The sequence below is a fragment of the Phasianus colchicus genome, chromosome Z (assembly GCF_987193195.1).
Source record: "Phasianus colchicus chromosome Z, bPhaCol1.hap1.1, whole genome shotgun sequence".
Taxonomy (NCBI): Eukaryota; Metazoa; Chordata; class Aves; order Galliformes; family Phasianidae; genus Phasianus; species Phasianus colchicus.
Window position 1 is genome coordinate 53,829,223 of NC_143476.1, and position 25,359 is coordinate 53,854,581.

Below are 25,359 nucleotides of genomic sequence, written 5' to 3' on the forward strand. Positions count from 1 at the left end.
CCTGGTGAACAAGAAGCTGACATGAGCCAGCAGTGTGCGCTAGCAGTGTGAGAGGCCAAACATGTTCTGGACTGCATTAAAAAAGGGGTGGCCAGCAGGGAGAGGGAGATGATTGTCCCCCTCTACTCAGCTCTTGTGAGGCCCCATCTGGAGTACTGCGTTTAGGCCTGGGACCCCCAGTACAGGAAGGATATGGAGCTCTTGGAGAGGGTCCAGAGGGGGGTCACTAAAATGGTCAGAGGGCTAGAGCACCTCTCCTATGAGAAAAGGTTGAGGGAACTGCACTTCTTTAGCTTGGAGAAGAGAAGGCTCCAAGGAGACCTCATTGTGGACTTCCAATACTTGAAGGAAGCATATAAATAGGAGGGGGGGATAACTGCTTACAAGGGTGGATAGTGATAGGACAAGAGGAAATGGTTTTAAACTGAGACAGGGGAGGTTTAGGTCAGATATTAGGAAGAAGTTTTTCACATAGAGGGTGGTGAAGCACTGGAACAGGTTGCCCAAAGAGGCAGTGGATGCCTCATCCCTGGAGGCATTCAAGGCCAGGTTGGATGTGACTCTGGGCAGCCTGGTCTAGTTGTTGGTGATCATGTGGCAGATGGGTTAAAACCAGATAATCATTGTGGTCCTTTTCAACCCAGGCCATTCTATGATTCTGTGATTCTATGATTCTATGATACAATTTAATTCTTCATTGTTGCATTTCTAGTTCCACATACATATCGACAGATGATGGCACATATGCAGCATTGATAGATGTTGCATAAATATTTTTAATCCAGAAGTCAATTTTGGAAAGGCATTAAGAGCTAAAAATTTTGATAAAAAGCAACGTTTGCCTTGTATTTTGTGCCTTGGTATTATTCCCACCAATATATAAGGCTAAAAAGGGCCTCCTATTACTGTAGAGATGTATCTAAAAAATCTCTCAAGTTGCCTGTAATAATCTCCATTATGTATAATGACCATTTTGATAATAGTCTTTAGAAAAGGTAATGGCCCTGTTGAATGGTTATTACCTGTCTGTTCATGCTGGAAGCAAGATGCAGAAGCCAAAGGGGACAGTGAAATGGTCCTTGTAGTGCCGTCTGAAGGAATAAGAAATATTTAACAGAATGCAGGAAACAGGCAAGCAAGCACTTTCAGTTGTAAAACTACCTGCACTGGTGCAGTGAGCCATTGTGATTTTCATGAAATAATAAAGATATAAAATCCTAATTAATAATAATAATAGGCAAACTATCACTGTGAAAGCTAATTTAATTTTGAGTGTCACAAAATCTGCTAGAAAAACTATCTGAATATTAAATAAAGTTTGGTGTGTTACAGAATGTTAAATGTTGTTATACTTCACTTCTATACAATACCATATAAGCAGTATCACTACTCTCCAAAGAGATCTCAGCACAAATCTGAGGTCAAAAGTGTTTACATCTGCACAAGCAATACAGAAGCATGCCTATATACAAAAGCATGGGGTTATAAAAACAGCAAGTCATGTAAAAGCAATAAGGACTCAGGCTGGCCTTTAAAATAGAAAAGCCTGTCCAGCACCATCTTGCAAATGAAAGCTGAGTACAAGCAATCCACTTTCACAAAAAGTGGTCTGAAAAACATATAGTAGCTTTTCTCAGATTAGAAGACCAAGTCTACAAGTTAGCTCTTAATTTTTATCCATGAGAATGGTTTCTCTAAGTGAAGACTGTCCTTAAAAATGCACTATGCTTGGTAAAATTTGGCCCTGATTTCAATGTACAGATTGGGATTTTCCATAGATTAAAAAAGCATGTAATTTATGATTCCCAAATTATAGAACAGTGAAATTATGAACTATCTTATTCAGGCCTCCTGCTTAGAAATTAATTAAGAAGGTATTTCACTCAGTAAAATTGTGTTAATGACACACAAGGAAAAATATTGAGCTCAGCTTAAAAATTAGAAGAAAGTAACAACCCAGATAGTCTGAGTTTGACAAAAAAAGCAAATTCCTGATTCAAAATGCATGCATTACAGGTGGATATTTTAGTTTGTATACATTAGCTATACCCTGAACAGTGATATTTAAAGAACACGGTGCAAATGTGTGGATTCACCTATTTATAAGTAGCACACTTGCCTGGAGGACTGCATTGTATCCATGCCTATATAGCTCTACATGGTAAACGTAATCATTAAAAAGAAGAAAAAAAATTGTAAAAAAATTGAAACAAAGAATGCCTTAAGCAAAGTTTTGTCAACTAACTTTGGGTTCTGGACAACCTAGAAGTTTCAGTAAGAGGTCTCACATGCTCCTAAACGACTTTACTGCCTCATCCTCCAAGGTGATGGAGCAGGGGTGAAGTGCATGTCATATGACCATTCTTGCAGCCTGTTGGTATTTACATCAGTGGGAACACTGAGACACCCAATGAGAAAGAATGAGTAGAGCAGACCTGTAGGCACTGACAGTCCTGGATCCAACGGCCTGCTCAGTATTGACTTACACAGAGATTTGAAATAAACAGTCTAGTCTTCATTGATAGCAATCACATCACCTACTTGTTTTGTCTCTTTATTGTTACCCTAACTTGCTGTCAACAGCAAAAGAGAAAAAGTTAATATCCAGATGTATCATGTAACAGAAGTTATACTTCAAGAATTTCATTAGGAACCAGAATGAAGTGTTTTTCTTCCTCTCTTTTTATTCTGACTTCTCTTCTGATCTCAAGTTGAATTACAAAAGTAATCTCTCACTTTTAAAATAGCTCTCTTAACTTCAGTTTTAGAAGATGCTCATCTTAGGTCATACAGATCCCAGTAAGAATCTTTCTTCATTCTCACTAGCTGTGTGAAAGCAAACAGTTTTTCCATTCCCTACCTCGTTACTTAAGCTGGTGAATCCATAAGCGTTGAATGGATCCAAAAGTGTAACTTAGAACATCTCAAAAACTGATTAATTGGAGACATTTCAACGGAACCTGAAAAAGCAAATAAATAAGTAAGTAAATAAATAAATAAATGCTTTCAGTTGTAACCCTGTGTCATGAGGGTATGTGTGAGGAAATAACAATAATAAAAATAGAAATTGCACATTCATAGCTTCTACCCCATAAGAGAGTCCACAATAAGAAATTACTTTAAAAAAAAAAAAAAAAACCACTCAGTTACTGAAAGAGGCAGCTGCATGCATCAACAAGAGAAGAAGGACTTCCCTAGTGTTTCTTCAATTAGCACTTGCTGGTCAATCTACCTGAATTTAATCACAGTGAGCATCCTACTGGCTAACACATAGGTCCACAGTAAGGCACTATAAAAACAAATGACCAGATAACACCTGAAAAACCTACTGCTGATGAATACCAGTAACTTAATTCAATTACAAAACAGAAAAATTGCAATGTGGCAACCCAGCTTGAAGTCATACAGTCTTGCACATAATTAGTGTCACTAAAAAGAAAATGAAATCCCTGTCACTCATAGTACTGCCTCTCCAAAAAAAGTTTCCTCTTAAAAATTTCCAAGGAAATAAATAAGCAAGACAAATTCCGGATTGTCAATATCTCATCCAGAAACACATTTTTAGAGATGTAGTAGACAGTGAATCAAGGAAAAATAGAAAACCATGTAAAATTATTTCTGAAGATTACCTCTCAGTTGTTACCTAATTCACAGGGGTTACAACTATTCATCTATTCATTTTTTTCCAAAAGAGATTAGATACTATATGACAAATACAAAAATTCATTTGTGCTTATCTGAAAAATAGATATACAGATCATTTTTCTTAAAGTCCCTAAAATATTTAATTTAGTTTAACCTCTGGTATTGACTTCTACTGAACAATCAGTTAATGTCTTAAAAATAGGAAGAAAGAAGGAAAGAAGGAAAGAAGGAAAGAAGGAAAGAAAGAAGGAAAGAAGGAAAGAAAGAAGGAAAGAAGGAAAGAAGGAAAGAAAGAAGGAAAGAAGGAAAGAAGGAAAGAAGGAAAGAAGGAAAGAAAGAAAGAAAGAAAGAAAGAAAGAAAGAGAAAGAAAGAAAGAAAGAAAGAAAGAAAGAAAGAAAGAAAGAAAGAAAGAAAGAAAGAAAGAAAGAAAGAAAGAAAGAAAGAAGGAAAGAAGGAAAGAAGGAAAGAAAGAAAGAAAGAAAGAAAGAAAGAAAGAAAGAAAGAAAGAAAGAAAGAAAGAAAGAAAGAAAGAAAGAAAGAAAGAAAAGGAGAAAGAAAGAAAGAAAAAGAAAGAAGGAAAAAGAAAGAAGGAAAGAAGGAAAGAAGGAAAGAAAGAAAGAAAGAAAGAAAGAAAGAAAGAAAGAAAGAAAGAAAGAAAGAAAGAAAGAAAGAAAGAAAGAAAGAAAGAAAGAAGGAAGGAAGGAAGGAAGGAAAGAAAGAAAGGGAAGAAAAAAAAAAAAGGTATTTCCTCTACAGTTTATAAATATATCAAATATTTGGCCAAAATTTGATTCTCCATTTGATAGCATTCAAGCTGATTTAGATGTCTCATCAGGAGCAACCATCCTTGCGGAAAATGTGAAGCCTTCAAAAATGTCCTTCTAAACTCCCATTCAATCTGGAAGAATAACAAATCTGAGATAATTTGAGAATGATATGGCTGTGCAAGTACAAACAACAAAAATAACAATATCCAAAACTAGTTTTCCAAAACTACTTTTAAGTTACAGAGCTCTATTCTCTCTCCTCACTTCTCCTCTCCTTGTCAATAAATAAATGAATAAATAAATAAATAATAAAAGGTCTATGCTCTGACATCATCAGCTGCTGATGCAGATTCTTACAGAATTTCCAAAATATCCAGGAGATTTGAATTCATACCCCTGCATAGCCAGAGACCTCTTTGGACAGGTTGTACATAGCTTCAGAGTTTAACAGACTTATGTGATGCAGACTTATGAGGCCTTTTAAGACTGTAGTGCCTCCTACATTCTACCAAAAGCAGCTGGACACCTACCACCTCCAGCACTCAGGATTTCCACTTGTATCCAGGTTCCGTGAAGATTATTTATGTTATCCATGAAGACTAAGAATTTCTCACTCCAGTTTACTGGAAAGGAAACCATGTGTGCTCCTGGGGAATGAAACTGGGGTAAGGGGTGTCGGTGACTCCACATCTTGATCACAGAGGTCTTCTGTATTCCAGTGGTCCACCTCTCCCTCTCTGCTAGCTCCAACACACCCACCAATGTCCAGGCATGCGTAGCAGCCAGTAACTCAATGCTTGGAAAACACTGGACCTCTTACCATTCTTTATTTTTTGCAGCTAAAAACAACAGATTATTATCAGGCAGCAGAGAACCAAATGTTCCAGAAATATACTTGGTTCACACACAGTATATGAGTCACGTGCAAGATGACAGCAAGGCCTGCTCCAAGATCTGTCCCTCCTCTCTTGTCACTGCCTGCTATTTATTGCTATTTATTTTATTTTCACATTTATGTTATGTTTCTACTAACCATCTTGGAGACACGTTCACAGTAAACAAGTATTAAAATCACAGAATCACAGAACAGTTGAGATTGGAAGGGCTCTCTGGAGGCCACCTTGTCCAATTCCTTGCTCAAGCCAGGACACCTATAGTAGCTTGCCCAGATCATGTCCAGATGGCTTTAGAATAACACCAAATAAAATGGTACCCAAATGTGCAGACATTTATATCCTAGACATAAAACTAGAGGAATATGTGACCTTATTTTTGTGAAACTAATGCATCTGCCTTGTTCAATGGCAGTGGTTGCAATTCTCAGTAGCTCTCAAGGTGTGCATTAGACATTTTTGATGAAATTTTGTTCTTCCTGTGCTTCACCCTTGAAAACAGTTATTCACAAAAAAGCATACTATCAAAAAGTGATGACACGAGTAAGGCGCAATTGTGAAGAGGATGAAATCTTTCTCTGGTGAGGGAGAGCTTATGAAAGTCTGGTAAAAAGACAAGATCAAGTTTTTAGTTGCAATCCCATACGTTTGAAAATTGGCAGGAAATATATTTATGTCAACTGAAAAAGGAGTCACAAAATATAAAAAAAAAGATTATTTTTTTTCTTTTTGCAATCTTTCAACTTTTCCCAAATTCCTTTATCATAATGGAAAGCACAGCTGAATATTTTTCAATGTTTACAGGACTGAGTTTAACCAATGTATCAAAATGTGTGAAATTATTTCCATAACTTGAATTAGTACTGTGCCCTGGTTTCACCCCACATGGGATTAAAGCACATTGGTGTTGCTGGTGTTGAGTGACCACTGTGTGCCCAGGCTGGAACTGGGCCACCACACTGCAAGATGTGCCTGTGCAACCTGCTCTAGGGAAATTGCTTTAATAGTGGGGTTGGACTCCATGACCTCTTGAGGTCCCTTCGAACTCCTACAATTCTGTGTTTCTGTGTGATATGCGATTCTGTGCTGGACCACATGTTACCTGTGAGCCATGGGCTAGACATGTCTGAATTATATTTGATACAGCTCTAATGTGTGCTCATGCATGTAAAAACCATTATTGAAGTGTAAAAACTTCAAAGTTCATGTTAGTTAGTGAAAAAAACAAATGAAATTTCTCTCTGCAAAATTTTAAAACAACTAATGAAATTCAAATAAGTTTGTAGTTTAGAAAAAAAATATAATTTCTAGGAATACAATATTGAGCAGGCACGTAACTGAGGAAATATATAATTATAATAACTACCTAATAAGAGGTGGAGTAGGTTTTCTGGGCCTAAATATTTGCATTTGGACAGATTTTATGCCAGAGTTTTCATCTTCAAATGACAAAAACAGTATTTTGACATGCAGTCGTAAATCTTAAATTATATCTGAAGAGTATAAAGAATAGAAAGAATACATGTTGGTAAATTCAGAATTAAGAGTTGTGCTTGATTTTAACAAATAAGTTTCAAAAGCTTATTCTGCAAAAAAGGCATTATCAGTTCTCTCAATTTTACAAGGTCATTCAGATCTTGATAAAAAGGGTAAAAAGTGTCAGTGAGATCACAAAACCAGTACTTAACCCAGAAAAACTAACACATACTTTTTTTCTGTGTTCAAAGAATTCTCCTTCTTTTTTTCTTCCTTTTTAAATTACCAATCATAAAAGATTTTAATTCAGGCTGACCAATATAACACATTATTACTTTGTCCCTTGCCTATATTTTCCTCTTTTTGCAACAATAAAGCTCTACTGTAATGAAGTAATTTCTGGCTGGCATGGTGCCCATCAAATTTGGGGAACTGTTGAGTCTGGTTTGCATTCATTTCTCACAAAAGCCACTGGAATACAGAGTTCTGGGTTGATAATCTATTTCTTCTGAAGATTTATGGCATTTCAATGGATTTAAATATCTACTTGGTGGCAATTTGAATCATTATGTGTCTGCCATAAATGATGCAAATTGCCATAAAACACTAGGAAAATCTCACATCTCAACTTTATTCTAATTTCTTAATGATGACATTTGGGCTTGTTTCACACAATTTTATTCCTTTTTTTTTTTTTATGTTTTCAGAAAAATCTCTCCTTCTTATCAGGTATTACTGGACAACACATTTGGCTTTTTAGTGACTATTAAGGCAAACTAGTAAAAATCTGTGTATATTAATCACTGGCTCGTAAAGAAAAACATATCTAGAGTTAACTAGATCTATGCCTGTGACAGGGGGCAGTAGGCCCCTGCCCCCCTCCCCCTGGCCCCACAAAATGGGAAGGAAGGACAGGAGGAAAAAAAAAACAGCGGCGACAATCTATGGAGGAAAACTTATTTTAATAACTATGATATCGGAATGCAAAATAACACAATATAATACAATCTAATTGAAATTGAGACTAATAAATCAAATAAGATATGAGAGAGAGTTCCTGAGACCGAGTCAAACCTGAAAAGCTTGGAACGGCTAGGAAAGCACCCTCCAGCACCCACTGCCAGGCAGTAAGAGACCGCCCCACCCCGGAAGGGTCAGATCCCATGACTTCCGTAATGTATAGGGATAGGTATCTGGAATTGGAGCATTAACACTTTAATTTCAGTACATGATGTTTTGATGTGCAGTACTGAAAACCAAACAACATAAAACCATGACAATATCAATTGTGAAAAATTTTACACTGTCTAAAGAGAACCAAATACAATTTTAATTTTTTTTTCCTGTTTAATCCCAATTACTGCAATCCCAAAAAACAACACTGATCCTCATCCATATTGCTATTCCTAAACAAAAGTCCCTTTGTTTAGGAAAGTGACTTGCCTCAGTCTTAATCTTACTACAGAAGATTGTTTTTCTCAGTTGCTGCCTATCAGAAGTTGAAATATTAAGCATATAGAGACTTTGAAGAAAAATACAGAAAGGTTGTAAACACTAACTGCATTAGTGTTTGGAGATATATTCTCTGTGGGAAGAGATAGTCTACTAGTTAGCTGTAGAGGCTTGCCTATCATACCAGCTGCCACTAAACATTTCCAAACCCCTTATGTAGGGTAAAGCCTGTTCTCATCTTCGTTATCATGAATCTCTGATCATTATTTGTTAGTATTAAACAATAATTAGTCTTTTAATAATAATTAATTTGACTGAGTGTAGTAGATGAAATTTCTCACTTCCAGATTTAAAGCCAGTGTGAATATGGTTGTCTGAGAACACAACAATGAAACAGCAAAACAGGAACAAATGTTCATACCTGGAAGAGCAACAATAATGTAGACCCCAGAAGAAATACTTACTATAAAGCAGGACATACATTCTGGCTCACAAAAGGAAAAATATTGCAACCCTGTGATGACAATTTCATCTAAATTGGACACTATTCATCCAAACAGAATTCCTATTTTCAGAGCTATGTACACTAGTGTGAACATATAATAATTTATTTGATATCAATAGCAAAGTCCTGGATATTTATCAGTGTTATGAGGCTAAGTTGTTCACTGAGGCTTTTGAAGCAAGATAAAACAAACATCTTATATATGCAGATCAGCAGAACTCATGAAACTTCTATCCTGGTCCTAAATTGGGGTGCAATCCCAATTTCTCTTTGACTGGATAAAACTGAACTTCTGGAATCCATTCTAAGAGGGTAAAAAAGAGTGACCTTCTTCCTGGGCCAAGCATTCACAGATCATCCTCTTTCAAAGAGGCAAGCGTGTAGAGACTTACTCACTTCTGAGAACAGTTCAAGGATCTAAATAACATTTCTTCTTTAGAAGAAGGACAAGAAAGAAACTTAATACTCGTATTATTACAAACTTGGGAGATGTTTAAATAATTGGAAGATCCCATACGTAGAAAGGGAAGAAGTGAGTGGATTGAGATTTGAGACTCTAATTTTAGTCAGACAATAACAGTAGAAATTTCTTCACTTACTACAGTATTATACATATTTAAGAGCTACTCGTTCTCAATTCTATTGACCTAAAAGCTCTAAATGTGGTAAAAACTTAGATACTGTATAAGCACTTAGCACATTCCCAGAACAGATTGCCTTTTGCTGAGGTTCTCAAATTTCCTCTTTCACTTCACTGTGGCTCCATTGTCTACACTGTCTATTTCTGCACTAGCATGGATCTATTATTCTGAAGATCTCACGTGCAAGACACATGGCTATCTCCCTTCTAACGCATGCTTGAGAGATAGTCTGCTGGTGGATCAAATTGACTTTTTAGGCACTATAGAAATTCCATTCCAGATTTGTATGCTCTTTAACATCCTTCCTTTTCATTATGCGGAGAATATTCATTTTGCCCTGACATCATAAATTCTCAACATTTTATTCAGACAGCAAGAAAAAGATATAAAATAGAAAACTTGTTCCAATTCTCTAGTGTGTGTATTTGTGTCAGAACTTCCATATAATTTATTAGTGTTCTTATTTTATTTCTAGACATAAAAAAATTAATAAAAATATAAAATATATTTTAAAAAGTAACTTATTACAGTCTAGCATCATTCTGAAATGTATCTGTCAATGTCATAATTTTCCTCAGTTTGAGTAACTTTGCCAGCTGGGTTTCGGCAGTGTGATTAAAGTAATATCCAATTGAACAGTTATTTAAAAAATGCAAGGTACTGAGCTAATACTGATTATCAAAGCGTAAGTCTATCTAGATATCTAGAGATGTCAATGTCTCTCCATTCTTTGTCTGATAACACACTATTGTGGAATTGCAGTAGACCATCTTGGCATATTTTTCCATCACTTTTCATAGTGTTGTTGACATTTCCTCATAGAGTAGAGATGTTCAGGCATTTTTGTCAGCCATTAACTTATTTGCCAAAAGGTCTAATTTTGTGAGTCATCATCCCTATTCATTGTAATAATTTCAGCAGCATTTCATTAAAATTCTTGACAGTTAAACCAATACTAACTTCAATTTTCCATCACAGGTAGATGCAACAAATTTACTATTTGCAAAGGAATATCATGTTTGCTTCTGGCTTATAGTCCAAGCCACACATGAAAAACAACAATACTAGCAGAAGGAAAGAAAACATCATGATCCAAAACAAAGCTGAAGAGGGAATGACAGACCTCTCATTTCTCAGCAGAGAACTCACATGATAATCCATAAGGAGAAAAGATTCACAGTTGTGTCCTCATTGTCCTGCATATAATTCATCCCCCACATACATATGCTGTAAAATGCTGATTACAAGTTTGATCTTGAATGTCTGTTGTTCAGGATTAGGTCTGTTTTGTAAGTAATTATCAGAATGAAATTCCTTTTTTTTTTTCAATTCCTCATACTACAAGTATCAGGCAACATAGCCAGAAAGAGCTTTGGTGATAGAGTCTATGGATTACTGCAAACAGTGGTCTCAATCTTGTTACGAACACCGAGGAATGTAAGCAGTAGAACTAGATTCTGGGATAAATATAAGCAGTACACAGAATGGCTGATGAATTTAATTCCTTCTATATCTTTGTATCTTTTATTTCAAGGTACCTTTATTTCAAGGTACTTCAACTGCAACAATAACATCCAAGAAAATACCACGGGACAAGCAAAGTTTTTGTATGTAATGATGACAGAGATTAAAGCAGGAAAGTGCAGAAAAGCTGTTCTACACTATTTAGCCATAACTTCACGTCACAGGCTAACTCCACAAGAATTTCCTGTTTCTGCTAATTTCTTTTAATCACAAGTGAGAACTACCTACTAAGTATTCCCTCGCTGTCTTGTAAAATCAGGAAAGGACTCAGTGTCAGACCTCCTGAAGGCTAAGCAAGGAGACCCAGGGGAGTATTCCATAGTCGTACTCAAAGCATGTAATCACTTCCCATTTGGAGCATGATCTTTATCTAGGGGGTAGACTGAAAAAGCTCAGGAAAAGCTAGAGAATAAGCAATCTATAAGTAAGCTTCCTTTTCATCATTATGTCATTCTCTGAGGTGCTTTTAAGGATAAAAAGTGCCACTGACAGAACTTCCCTGAGAGGAGTGAAAAGAAATTCACAGGAATCCTCTGAAGGAGATCTCTGTAGACCCCACAAAGTGGAAATATGTCTCTGGGATGCAATATAAGTGAGAACTCACAGGGATTGAAAGTCCAGTCCCAACAACTGCTGATGGTGTGAACAGAGAGCTTGCCACAGTGTGGGCTTAGAACTGAAGATATCATACAGAAATTGTGAAGCAGAAGGTGACCTACAGCTAAGTGATGAAACATCTTACTGATCATCCCTGACTCTGCTGCGGGAAGCTTCCAGGATTGGGGTGAAGTAGAGCTTCTCTGATTTGCACGGAGCAAAACTGATCTGCAGAACACCTAAGGGCCGGAAGATCGGGTGTAGAGAAGATGAGGTGGCAAAAATGTAATCACGATGTCTACAGGCTTCTTACTGTATGGGCAATAAATTTTCAATCACAGTTCTCAGATGAGCAGCACATGATTTACATGATTATTGCACTAGCTCCTTCTACAAATGTTGCAGATATTCTGTCAACGAGATGCAACTCAACTTCTCCTTGTAGTATTCAGACAATAAAAAAATTAAAATATAGCAATCACTAGCACTAAAAAACAAGAAACACGTGCACAAAATAAAATATACACACTATCTACACACTTCTCCCAAAGCCAACAAATTTTCTTCTCCTGTTCACAAGAAGAGTTTCTAAACAGAACCGTATGAAATCACTTAAAAGTCCCAGCATCACTTCCTCACACTCTTTCTGATCACTATTATGTCCGAAGAAAATGAGGATAATGACATTCTTAAAATTAGGTCAGTTTTGGGGCCCTTTAGAAGGGTAAGTAAGAGATTAATATAAACACAAAAATATCTTCTACGTCTGGATCTGCTTAGAAAGTAATCACTGTGATAGCATCTGTTCATCTTTGTATTTTGCACCACACAAATTATCCTACTTCTGATTAACATGCAATAAATAATTATAATGTTATTTAATGCTATAAATTAACACATTAATAACTGTAATGGCAATGCTAGGAGTGATTTCAAGAATTAATAGTAATTTATGGCCTGTTCTCCAATTCCTTTGCCAAATGAAATGAAAAGCAATCTGTATTTGGGAAAGAATTACAAGAAACAGTATACAAGATACTTGAAATAAGACACAGAAAGCTGCTTCCCACACCAAACTATTCCTTATGCTTGTTGTTTCTTTGTTTTTCTTTAGTTGGCTGAAGATGAACAAGCCAGGAGGAATAAACTATGAGAGAGGGAGAAAGAAAGAGATGGAAATTGTCAGTGTGCATTGAGGGGAAAGGCTGCCGGTGGGGTGTGTGTGTGTGTGTGTGTGTATAATAAGTGAGGCACCATTCCAGTCAGCAGAACCTGAATTTCAGCCTAAACTTTGGGTATCAGATGATCATAATAATGATTCCTGCTGCCTCTTTGCACTCCATGGCAAAGCATGCGACACATCTGCAGCTGTGCTGAAATTAGCCCTATCCAGTATCCCTCTCTAAATGTTTCCCTGTTATCTCCCACTCGTCTTGATAGCTAATACTCTTCCTACAGCTGCTATATCGTATTAGGTCAGAGCGATGAAAACGAATGCCATTTTCTTGATGGCTTATGCAGAATTGTTGTAATTTGAATCAAGTCTCCCTAGCCTCTTTCTTTCTTTCTCTATTTTTTCTGCCCCTCATACTGAATATATTGGGGCCCTGGCGAGCTGCCATTCTAACTGCACATTAGAAATGGTAGAGTTTTTCTCTATCTGATTCTCTAAAATGAGTTCACCAAAAGGTGCAGACCCAGCACATTTGTGGTTTTTCCTATAAATTACTTTAACACTGTGTCCAATCATATATATAATTTCAGATTTTCAATTTCAACTCACTGCTGTGTCAGCACAGACTCCACTGATATGTCTAACGTATTTAGCTTAAAATGAAACGGATGGCATTTCATTACCAGGAAGATAATATTTTTGAATATGTTTGCTGCATGGCGGGATCCATCATTATTCTGCCATTTTATGTTCAGAGTGTGTAATAGCTTTTTAATGCTTTGATGTATTTTATTTATATATGTAATATTTTTCTAATACCATGGGGCAGTTTAACTCATTGGACACATTATAAAATCTTAATTGAATGCTTTTAAATATTAGTTGGGGGGGGGAAGTGGGGGGCGGAAGGCTGAATAAATTGCCAATATTTTGTTTGAAATTTAAAGGAGAGTAACTGAAGCGCCCCCAAAAAATCTATTATCACTCCTTCCCATTGCTCCTCAGCTTCATCTGACACTCAAAACACTTTGAAATGAAAAAAAAAGGAAAAAGAAATCCCACAGTCCCCTGAGATGCTCTAGCTGTCAACATGAAGGTAAGTAACACAGGAAATCTTGAACGTGCCCAACTGTGAATGACAGAAGCCCTCTTATTGGTGGAAGCTTCTGACAGGCCTGAAATCCTTAATACCTGGTTTCTCAGTCCTTTGACCAAAGTCATGGAATTTTAAAACTATTAAGAATTTCTTTAAAGTGAGTGTTTTTTTTTTCACTTGCAAGGAAATGATACATTACTGTAATGTCACAGCTAAAAGCATTCAAAGCGAACAGTTAAATATTAAAGGGCATTTCTTGATATTAACAGCAAATGCTAAAATGAGCCATGCTAACTGCTGCTTATGCTGGACTTGTCCTGTTGTTATGCTCTGCATGAGATTGAATAACAATATTCTTTGCTTAAATGGAAGTTGGCACATGACAGTGAATGAGGCAAACTATATGACCTTCCACAACCAACTCTTTAAATTACCATAATTTTTGATTTTCATTTTAAAATTGTTATTGCCAGTCAGTACAGGCTTAATTTTCGAATACTTTCTATTTGTTCAAAGAGATTCATTCCCAAAATGACAATTTTTATACTGTGGAAAATGTCATTTTCCCTAAGATATTTGAAGTACGCTCTTCAGAGAGGAAGAAGTATATTACTGCCCTTCCTATTGCAGGGAAAGATACAAAAAAGTTGGTCAGTGTTCACAAGTGGGACTGCTTAAATTAACTGCTTGAACTTTGTTTGATTTAATCATTTTCAGAGGTACAAGGCATACCCTAATCCTCTTGATTCTGACTGTAGACTCCTGAAAATCAAGTTGCTGGGGACAAGACAAGGATTTTGTATTTGCATTTTATAGTCAAAAAGACTAGTCATCAAAGGTAATCAGGTATTAATATTTTGTTGAAACATGAAAGCACTAAGGCCCAAATATTTTGTGAGATCTGATTACAGACACATTGTGATTGTTAGCAGATGTCAAGGAATCATAAAATCACAGAACTGATTGGGTTGGAAGAAACTTTAAAGAACATTTAATTCTAAAAACCCTGCTGTGTATGTCCATGTATGTCCTCTACTGAGGACTCCACATCTGACCTCAGTACGCCACGTGAGGTCTCCAGAGCAGATCAGAGGGGAAGAATTACCTCCCTCGACCTGCTGGCCATGCTTCTTTTGATGCAGTTCAAGATACAGTTGGCTTTCTGGGTGGCAAGTGCACACTGCTTGCTCACATCCAACTTGCCATCCACCAGTATCCCCAAGTATTTTTTTTGGAAGAATTGTGTTCTAGCCTTTTGTAACCTAGTTTTTATTGATAGTAGGGATTGCCATGACCCAGGTGTAAGACTTTGCACTTGGCTTTGTTGAAACACATGAGGTTCTCCTGGGTCCACTTCTCAAGCCTAAGACTCCCTGGATGGCATCCCAACTCTCAGGCATGTCATCCACAAATTCACTGTGGGTGTACTCAATCTCACTGTCGATGTCACTGATTAATATATTAAAGAGGACTGGTCTCAGTACTGACCCCTGTAGACACCACTCATCTGGTCTCCATCTGGACATTGAGCCATTGACCACAACTTGGTCAATCTTGCAACAAATTCTTCTTCTTCCATCAAAGAGTCTACCTACAAAATCTATACCCAACAGGGGGAGAAGTACACCATGGGACACCATGTCCAAGGCCTTACAGAAGTCCAAATAAATTACATCAGTGGCTTATCCCTTGCCTATTGATACAGTTTTGCCATCATAGAAAGCCATTAGGTTCCTTTTTTTTTTTTTTTTTACTTCAGTCACCAGGGATTTCACCTGACTGCTACGACTTTATGACTCTTCAAATATCATTGAAAGTGACTTGGTGTTTACATGAGCCAAATTCCCTCTACGGAATCTTATCAGGATCCGTAGACTTAGGGATGTTAAGGTTCCTGAGGTGGTTACAAAATTGATACAGTGGAAGGGACATTGCTCCTCCAGTCCATACATTCTGACCCATCCAATTGAGAGGTCCTTCAGTCACAGTTCTCATTAAGTAATTTATTCTTTATAGAATTTGTTTTTAACTTCCCAGTGCACATTTTCACAAAGACCTCAACTAGTTTGAACTTCATTTTCTCCACTACAAGCTAATGGTAAAAATGCTTACTCACCGGAAATATGAGTCACGCGGACTCCAAGATTAGTTCTCTTAAGACCCTTCAAGTCAATTAAACCTGCAATACTTCCATCTATGAACACCAAGCAGAGCCCCATAGAATTAATCCAGCCCTAAACCTAATGTATTCAACAAGTATCTTTGCTTAGAAGCTAACCTCAATTAGAAGCTGCTGTACTTTAGTAGCTGTACTATTACCCTGCAAAGCCCCCAGGGAAACTAATTAAATAGAACAGAAGCTGCACTCCATTTAAAGATGAAGAGAAAATTAATTAAATACTGTGGAAACTCTGAATTGAAATGAAGATATATGGCAAATACAAATCAGTCCTCACATCGCAGCATCTTTCCCAAGACATAGTTTTGTCTCATACACCTATGCCATATGGTAACCCCACATGTTCTGTTATTCTTAGATTGGAACATTATATAAAGACAACATTTTAAGCTGACTCATCAAAAGGCACTGCAAATATCGTAAAATAAAATAGAGACTCACTTAACTTTTTGTTTAATTATATGAGGTTAAGTATATATTTTGTCTCACATTCTGAAAGAGATTTGGCAGAAGTTGCAGTCTTCCATACCTTGGATTCTCTATGTCCATTCATGTAAAGGAGTTTAAATATCTGATTTACATTTACATGTCAGAGGTCAGAATTTTCTTCAGTGTCTACCCACTGAGAGTGACAGCATGATGAAGATCCTAACATGAGTAAGTGGAATGATGTGTGCAATAGTGTCTAATCTCATAGTTATTTAAGAACATGTTTTAATGGATGGCTTTCATACAAATAGCTCAAAGTGATTATTATGATATAGCCCGCATAATCTTTATTTAAATTTCATCACAGGACTGAGCTGAGTCAGTGAGGAGCACCCAGGGTGACAAACTGGTTTGCCAACCCATCCCTAGTCACTCAGTTCCTGAAGGTATTGTGTAATTTCATAACATCTGTGCAACATAGTTACCTCGAAGAAACAACTCTAAGCACTTACAGGTTTGACACCATCCAATGAACCTGAAGGTGCACAAGTCCATGGGACCCAGTGAGATCCATCCATGGATTCTGAGGAAACTTGCAGATGAAATTGCCAAGATACAATCCATAATATTTGGAAGGTCGTGGCAGCCTGGTGAAGTGAGGAAAAGGGGAAACCTAACCCCCATTTTCAAGAATGGAAATAAAGAGATACGAGGGAACTGCAGGCCAGTCAGTCTTATTTTTGTGTCTGGCAAGATCATGGAGCATATTCTCTTGAAGGCAATATTCTCCTGAAGGCACATGGAAAATAAAGATAAGATGATCGATGGTTATCAACATAGCGTCACCATGGGCAAGTCATGCCTGACAAACTTGGTGGCCTTTTATGATGGAGTTACAGTGGATAAAGGAAGAGCAACTAACATAATTTACCTGGCCTTGTGCAAAGCATTTACCATTACCATGTCCCGCTGACATCCTGCTGGCCAAATTGGAGAAAAATTGATTTGATGAATTGACTACTCACTGGATAAGGAATTGGCTGGATGATCACACTCAGAGAATTGGGGTCAACAGCTCAATGCTTAAGTGGAGATCAGTGACAAGTGCTGTTCTTTAAGGATTGTTGTTGGGACTGGTGACATGGACAATGGAATCAAGTGCACCCTCAGAAAATTTGAAGATTATACCAAGCTAGGGTTCAGTTGATATGCTATAGAGAAGGAATGCTCTCCAGAGGGATCTGGACAGGCTTGAGAGGTGGGCCAACTTCATGAATTTCAACAAGGTAAAGTGCAAGTTCCTGCAGCTGGGTCAGGGCAATCCCAAGCACAGATACAGGTTGGGTTGAGAATGGCTTGAGAGCAGCCCTGAGAAGATGGATCTGGGAATGTCAACTCATGAAAGATTCAACATGAGCCAGAAATGTGCGCTTGCAGCTGAGAAGGCCTGCATCAAGAGAATCATAGAATCATAGAATGGCCAGGATTGGAAGGGACCTCAAAGATCATCGAGCTCCAACCCCCCTATCACAGGAAGCACCACCAGCCTCCATATCTAATATTAGACCAGGCTGCCTAATGCCCCATCCAATCTGGCCCTGACCACCTCCAGGGACAGAGCATCTATGACCTCTCTGGGTAGCCTATTCCAGCACCTCACCACTCTCATAGTAAAGAACTTCTCCCCAATATCCAACCTAAATCTTCCCTCCTTCAACTTAAAGGACCATTTCCCCTTGTCTTGCTGTTATCTACCCTTTCAAAGAGTTGGTTCCCCTTCTGTTTGTAGGCTCCTTTTAGGTATTGGAAGGCTGCAATGAAGTCACCTCTCAGCCTTCTCTTCTTCAGGCTGAACAAGCCCAACTCCCTCAGCCTGTCTTCACTGGGAAGGTGCTCCAGCCTTCTGATATCTTAGTGGCCATCCCTCTCTAATGGCTCCCTGTCTTTCTTGTATTGGGGCTCCAGACCTGGACACAGTACTCCAGATGGGGCCTCAGGAGGGTAGAGTAGAGATAAACAATCACCTCCCTGTTCCTGCTGGCCACCCCTCTCCTGATGGAGCCCAGGAGCTTTCTGGGCTGAAAAAGCAAACTGCTGGCTAATTTTCAGTTTTAAATTTCAGTTTTTCATTCAACCAGGACCTCCAGGTGCTTCTCTGCAGGGCTACTCTCAATGATTACTTCTTCCAGTCTGTATATATGCCTGGTATTCCTCTGGCCCAAGTGCAAAATCTTGCACTTTGCTGCATTGAACCTAGATGATCGTAGAGATCCATTCCAACCCAAAGCATTGTATGATTCTGTGATTCTATGATTACCGAGAGATGAATATATTTGAAGTATCTGTGATACTTCTGGTGGTTTCTAAGGTGGCTATCCAGTGGATTGGTGAAACTAGAGCCTGATTAGTCCAGGAACTAGGATAATCTGAAAGCTGCTAATTCTCTGGTCTCATGCTGAGGAAATTCTAGTAAGATACATCAGACATAAAACACATTGGTTGTGGTGCAACCAATACATATAGCTTTGATTTTTTATGTACATTACACAAGATTCTGAATGTTAAACCCTTGCTTCTGAGAAGAGTTAGGAAGCTATAACTTCACTGAAGGTTAGCAGAAACTGCAGGAGCTATGTCCATGTGTATTTTTTTCCCATAAAATCTAATTTCTTCTGAGGAAGCTTATTATCCAAAGACACTCTGAATAGATTAGGCAGACACAGAAGTTAAGCAGCACTATATCCTTGAACTAACAGAAGCTTTAAGTGGGAATAAATTAGTTCTTTCTTCCAAGCTTAGATCTACTTCTTTTTTGCTTCTTATTTTTGTTTTCTTGACTTATTAGAAATCTGAGCTACATGTATCCAGAATCTTGAGCTGTCAACATTACAACTCGCAGCATGACAGAAATAATGCTGTTTCTTGCTATGCTTTAATTCTGAGATATCAACAGCTGTGTGCTTGTGCGAATGGTGTTGCCACTCCTCTTCAACTTCCACATCAGGAAAGGACCTTATCAGTTTCTACCACAGCAAAAAACAATTAAAAAAAAAAAAAAAAAAAACAATAAAAATAAAGCATTTTTAACTCATGGGCCTAGTCAACCTAGTCATGGGCAAATTTCTGTTCTGAGTATCAGAGAGGGCTGTTATACTCACAGCTCTGTGTCTTGCTTCATGAACAGTGTCATTTATTCCTCTCCTCCAATAACTTCAACATTGCTTGATTTCCTGGCAATTCATCTTGATCCAATATTAGTGTCAAACACCACAATGAAGAAATACAAATCTGTACATTCATCGAAGTGTTCCAGCACACATGATAGTGACCCAGAAACTGCTCATGGGAGGTGAAAGACATCTCTCCATTCAGCGTCTTTGTTTTATCTTCATTTTCATACTAAATTACCTGCTTCAGGAAAGATATAAACATTATTGGGAAAGGTATGAATTTTTATACCCATCTCTGTATGTTAGTATCTACTTTTAACTGTTCATCAATGTTTGGACAACATTTTTTATAACCCTTAACACAACAGAAATTGACCCAGATATCAGCCACAATGGTAAGAAATATTTCTATGGACAAGAAAATGAAAATTTACTAAGATGTTTGTGCCTCAAGTACAAGAGTGAACCAGAAAAGAGAAACAGGTTCCAAGAGAGCCATACAGGAATGAAATAGGATAACTACAGAGTATTATAAAAAAAAATAGAATAAAAAAATATAAAAACCAGCATTGCCTCAACTCCATCTTTTGCATTTTTTGAAGCTACTGTGCAGAACATGGTTCTGGGACATTTTGCCAAGTTTCATCAAAATAACTTTCAGTAACTCATGTTTGCCCTTTTGTATCAGTTCACCTATGTTTTAGATTGCCAAAGAGCAAGCAGTAAAGCAGTATGTGCTCCATTCTTATGAATTTGCTGGCAATCATTTCTTTTTATACAACTTTGTAATCCATGACAGGTTGAACTGATTTAAACCTTTCAGATAATACTGTAGGATTAGAACCATGACCCATAGCTGAAAGATTTCCCATCAACCACACTCTTAGCCATTTCTGTTTTAGAAAAAAAAAAAAAATTAAAACAAAGCACATTGTTTTCACCAGAAGTACTCTCTGATTACTGTCTTATACGCAGAAAAAAAAGCAGAGAAAAATAATCTACCAGAAATTACTGATGCTTCTAAGAATATCTTCATTTGGACGACTGGCTTATTAAAATAGAATTATATTAGACAAGAAACTAAACACATACTTTTCTTACAGTTGAAGCATTCTTTACTATGTTTCTGCCTTTAGATGACGTGGAATCCAAACTTTTGTACCAAGGCCAAGGTACTGCTGGTTGTGGCAACCCAATAACTCAAAAATGTAAGTAAGTCTACCAAAATCTTCTCTGAAATTGTTTTTTTTAAGAGCCATTTCGGCTGTGAAGCAACTCCCATAAAACTTAAGGCCATCCCAAATCTATCTTTTCACTTTAAGTGAAAAACACATGAACACTTAATTATATTTCCTCTATATAAATGTGTAGCCAAATACAACTTAAAAAAAAAAAAAAAAAAAAAAAAAAAGTTATGTTCCCTAAAAGTTGTTCTCCTTCTAGACAGAGACCAAGAAAAAGAACATAATTAAAACATATTATGTGCAACTTACCATTTTTCATTCAAACATTCAAAATAATATGGATGAGAAAAGAAGAAAATTAAAAGAATTACAACTATCAGCTTCTGAAAGATCTCTGAAATGTTGGCCCTAATAAACAGCTATATTTTATGGACATCATGTTAGTGGTTATCAGTATAAATGATATATTTTGTAAGAGCCAATTCCTTTAATCTCTCTGCAGTTTAGTACTGTGTAATTCTGCTGACCTCATATAATTTCTATTTTATAATGAAGTAGATGTTTGAAATTGGGTCCATAACTTTACTTATTTTTAACCTGGGAAAAGTTTGTTAGCTAATGGACAATTTGGTCATGCAGCCTAAGAATATCATTTGCTCATGCACTGTTAGACCATGTTAGATATTCAGACAAATACATTTCAGCTGGAAACTTACTATCCAGAGCAAAAATAAGTGAGAAACTCCAATTACTAATTTCCAGTATTCTTCTGTAAATTAAACTATATATTAAAAAGTGTCATATTTTCAGAACAAAGCATAAGCTTTAAGTAATTGCCATCATTTTGGTTGAGATTTCTTCACAGGTTTTCATATGATGTTATGTATTCAGATTTGTGATGAAAACAGTGCTGATAAAACACTGATGTTTAAGTTACTGCTCAACAGTGCTTTCACTGAGTCAACAGTTCTTCTACACAACAATCTGGGGGGTGATACAGCCGGAACAGCTGACCCCAACTGACCAAATGCGTATCCCACATCGTGCAATGTGCTAAGCAATAAAATCTGGAGTAAAGAAGGGAGGAGGGTATGTTTGTTGTTAAGGTGTTTGTCTTCCCAGACAACTATTACGAGTGGTGAGCTCTGGTTTCATGGAAATGGCTGAGCATCCACCTGCTAATGAGTAGCAATGAATGAATTCCTTGCATTGCTTTGTTTGTGTGTGCAGTTTTTGCTTTAGCTAGTAAGACATCTTTATCTCAATCCACAAGTTTTCACACATTTATTTTTCCAATTCTCTACCCTATTTCACTGTGGGAAATTGAGAGAGAGGCTAAGTGGTGATGAGTTAACTACTGGTGTTGAACCATGACAATAATGAAGTGTAAAATCTGTATTGCATTTTTGTTTGAAATTTATCCATGAAGAAATACATACATATATCCTCCAAGTACTCTCCAATTTATATGAATTAATTTTTACCACTTTGATTCTATACAAAGGGGTGTGAAATATGTTATCAAGCCAGATTTAAAGGCTCTTTACATTACAGTGTTTGTAACAACATTTTCAAATGTATATGAGGCTCCTAATTCTTTTAATGAGTCTTGCCAGGCCATAATGTGTTCAATCATAGATGAGTCTGAAAAAATAATTTTAAATCCACCACTTGGTAGTATTTTTCTGTTTGGTTGGTTGCTTAGGGTTTCTTATTATAAGACATGGAAGGAGCGTATGACTCTTATTACTGTTCAAAGTGATGAAATGCAAGTCTCCTGTTTGGAATTACTGTCTTGTTGAAAAGTTTAGTCATTCCTGGATTTCCCATAAAATTCATACATTTTTTAGCTGGGTTTTATTCTGTATGTCTGGAGACTAGTAAATTTGAAATGACCTAAACCAAAGGCACCTCTTAGTACTGACTTATTCATACCAGCTATGACAGAAAGCAGAACAATCACCTCTCCTCGAGCACACTGCTGGATCACCTTCACAGGACAGTGCCAGGAATACCCTGACTCCAAAGAACATTGTTATGCACACGTGTAGTGACCCATCAAGAGGATTTTCTCTTCTCTGACAATAGATCTGTGTACCTTGCAATGAATTGCTCTCCAATATTCACACATGTTCTTTTAGTCTTGTACTGTGGAAAAGGTATAACATTCCAGTTTTACATCTGCTCTATCCAGATCCTCTTTACAGAATTCTCTTTCTCTCTGTAACTGGTTGAAATATTTTACTCCCTCCTATGCTTTCAGATAACAACTGATGTTACATTTCTGTCTGACAACTACAGTTGAAACAGCTATAGCCTTGAAAAGCTTTACCTGATTGAAAACACTTCATGCCAAGCAGAATGGAGTGACTTGTGTATATTGCTTTGAGAAGGCAAGAATTAAAAATAAGCTCCTTACACGTAGTCTCAGACTTTAAGTTCTGTTTCTAATATTAAAAGCTTTGCATTTCCTATGCCCTGAGCTACTTCCAGAGCTTTTTCTTCACTCTCAGCCAGAGAGTAGTGTATTCAGTGACAACAAAGGGGAGTTGTGGAAGGTAGCAGTGCAGAGCTCGTTCTCTGTAAGAATGCTCTCCGCAGAAAATCTGAAATCACCAAATTTTCCCACAGTAAAGGAGATTCATAACAGGAGCTTAATTCATAATACTGCTTCGGTATCTTTACTTTTGAAAGTTGATATACCTCATCTGTAAGTTAAACCTCTCTCCATCATAAGAAACACAATTAAATGTCTCTTCTAATATTAAACATTGCTTTCTGTTTTGTGAACACAGATGTTCTCACTTGGGATTCTAACACATCAGATACATGTAGAAAACACGAACAGATACAGGCTGAAGATGTCTTCAGTTCATGCCAAAAGGCCAGGTGAAGTAAAAAGAATTGTCCATAGGTAATTCTTCAAAATGAATTAATGGTGGGAGGCAAAAGAAAATCAGTCCTAATATGGCTCAGCAGTGGAGAGGGGAAAACCAAGCAGTCAGAGAATCTCAACAGAAAAGTCACTATCCAGGGACAAGAAGTGGGAGAAATGTGGACAGACAGATTTTACTTCTATTATTATTATTGAGATTTTGTGTTGTGCTTACTGAACATTTTCAAAAGTTTGGGAAGGAATAAGAGTTATAGAAAAGCATATTCACATAAATGATTCTCCAGTACTGCAAAAAACTGTGTTAGGTATTCATTCAAAGTGCTGTCGAATCACACATACAAAAATTACTGCTTAATGGTTTTATTGAACACTCTGATCCCCTTGCTTCTGAGTCCTTTACTGTGGTTATGCAAAAGAAAGCAGGAGGCATATGGTTCGTAAGTGGAATGAATTGATTTCTCTTCTATAGATTTAGCTAGTGTTTATCATCTGCTGCTTCTGCACCAAGGCATTTATGAGTGACTTGACCTCACTGGGAGGCTTTTTTGCATCTGAAGGACTTTTTCAGTATCAACTTGCACATGCCTGCCAGCAATTTTTCATAAAATTGTGATAGATGTATTGCAGAAATTTAAAGCCATGTAAGGCCACAAAGATGAGAAGGTTTATTCAGAGCTAATAGTCTGCCATAATACAATGTAACTGTACTGCTTCATCCAGAGTAAATCTGCCCATTCAAATAAAAATAAAATAAAATAAAATAAAACCTTATTTCCAAAAACTTTGTGTTTCTAGACACCATAAATTTTGTAAAACATGTTCATAAGCATGATCTATCAGCAAACAACAACATTTTGGATAGGTTTTAGCACAATATAGCACTTGATACCACAGAGCCTTTTAGCCATGTACTTCACCACAGATATGCTGTTACACTGATTGGCCGTTGTAGTAAATGGTCTGAAATAACCTTCATGTTACATGTTGCCACGTAACAACATTACCACCTATTCGGCTCTGGTGTTCAGGCACTAAGCAAAGCCTGCTAAATCGTGTATGATAATAGCTCTTAGCTTACCTCAGCTGGCTTCATTGTTCTCCTCTAAGGAGCATGTACATTCGTTAGTATGTTATCCTCAGCCCAACAAGGGATTTGAAAAACTTAATCATGTCCTACACAGCCTATTAAGAACTGAAACAGGCAGCAGTATGTGGCTGAAGCTTCCTTTCTTCATCATTCTCTGACCACACCAGCTGCTTTTTACTGTATCATTTAGCAAGGCTTTTTCAGAAAAAGGTCCTCAGTGACCTCTAGCAGGCTGTCTTCTTTCCCTTTGTGAGCAATCAAGCAACTGTAACAATAAAGTCATTTCCTGAGCAGTGAGAACCTGGACAAAATGCACTGTGTATGAGAGAGAGAACAAAACAGTGACAACAATCAATTCACAGCCTTGACATTTTCTGCTTTTTCTCCATTTGAACATTCTCCAGTAGGAATGATGTCACTGGGACAACTCCTGTACAATATCCTGTTCCTTTAACTAACAAAAAATTCCCAAAACTTAATAATCCACTGTGGAAGAGAACACAAATCTGTAAAATACTGGAGCCAGGGCAAGAAACTGAGGGAGGGATGTAAGCATCAGCAGGAAAGCAACTGTGCAAAACTGCCCCGGAATAGTCAATCACTCTGTTGTAATTTGAGTTTCTGCCAGGATAGCAAGTTTTCA

The 25,359-nt window shown here is 37.2% G+C and overlaps 1 long non-coding RNA gene across 1 annotated transcript; it reads right to left on the reverse strand.

Moving 5' to 3' along the window:
- Positions 1 to 1,039: 1,039 nt before the first annotated feature.
- Positions 1,040 to 19,770, reverse strand: LOC149912989 (uncharacterized). The gene is made up of 3 exons (XR_016462283.1): positions 19,538 to 19,770; positions 2,861 to 2,960; positions 1,040 to 1,091 (listed from the first exon to the last, which is right to left on the reverse strand). It is a non-coding gene; the product is annotated as an uncharacterized LOC149912989 (long non-coding RNA).
- Between the last annotated feature and the right edge of the window lie 5,589 nt (positions 19,771 to 25,359).